General features: G+C 33.5%; 1 protein-coding gene across 1 annotated transcript in view; it reads left to right on the plus strand.

Moving 5' to 3' along the window:
* NAEGRDRAFT_59128 (uncharacterized protein) overlaps positions 1–1,228 on the plus strand; it is a 7,682-nt gene continuing 6,454 nt past the window's right edge. The window contains exon 1 of the mRNA XM_002672660.1: positions 1–438. The gene's annotated coding sequence lies outside the window, so the exon portion shown is untranslated. The remainder of the gene's footprint in view (positions 439–1,228) is intronic.

The following is a 1,228-nucleotide window of genomic DNA, read 5'->3' on the forward strand; positions in this document are numbered from 1 at the left end:
ACCCAACCCAAACCCAAACCCAAACCCAAACCCAAACCCAAACCCAAACCCAAACCCAAACCCAAACCCAAACCCAAACCCAAACCCAAACCCAAACCCAAACCCAAACCCAAACCCAAACCCAAACCCAAACCCAAACCCAAACCCAAACCCAAACCCAAACCCAAACCCAAACCCAAACCCAAACCCAAACCCAAACCCAAACCCAAACCCAAACCCAAACCCAAACCCAAACCCAAACCCAAACCCAAACCCAAACCCAAACCCAAACCCAAACCCAAACCCAAACCCAAACCCAAACCCAAACCCAAACCCAAACCCAAACCCAAACCCAAACCCAAACCCAAACCCAAACCCAAACCCAAACCCAAACCCAAACCCAAACCCAAACCCAAACCCAAACCCAAACCCAAACCCAAACCCAAACCCACGACTAAGGTCAGACCCAACTTTTTTACTTTTATTCATCTTAATTCATTATCTCAATAAATACTCATTATAAATCAATATATTATATATCAATATACTCCAAATTGAATATATAATCATATAATAACATAATATAACATCATTATAATGACTTATATAAGTCAATTTCATAAAATAGATTAGACAATTAGAATATCAATGAAAACATTTCAAAATCATTTCAAATCAATTTATCACATTATAAATCATGTTAATAACAATATATATCAATTTCAAATACTTTGGTATCATTTCAGGATGTTTACTATTCAACTTGTCAACTGACCTATATTAACATTGAAAGTAGAAATCTATACCACTTCAATTCACTTCCAATACATCTATACATGATAATGAAATACATTAATATCAATTTTACCTTCATCCATATAATACATGGTACATGGCTGATCTACTTGATACATACAGGGATGTGACAATGACATGCACTATACAGATCATTATGAAATTGATACAGTACCTTACTAATGGTGAATAAACACTACTGTATCAGTTTCATGATAATTTGAAATCATTCAACATGTCAGGAGTGTAATTATGGGAATAATGAATATCAAGATAATGAAATCATATTAATTTAAAAATCTTTCAATTATAATATCATATATAGATCAATTAATCATGGTATTTCAATAATTGGTATTGACTTTCAAATCAATTCATTCAAACCTTAATGACCTATCCTTAGATGACCAAGTCAATTTTAAACTATCATGAATCATATAATTATTGATGCCAT

Source organism: Naegleria gruberi, assembly GCF_000004985.1.
Source record: "Naegleria gruberi genomic scaffold NAEGRscaffold_51, whole genome shotgun sequence".
In the NCBI taxonomy this organism is placed as follows: Eukaryota; Heterolobosea; class Eutetramitea; order Acrasida; family Naegleriidae; genus Naegleria; species Naegleria gruberi.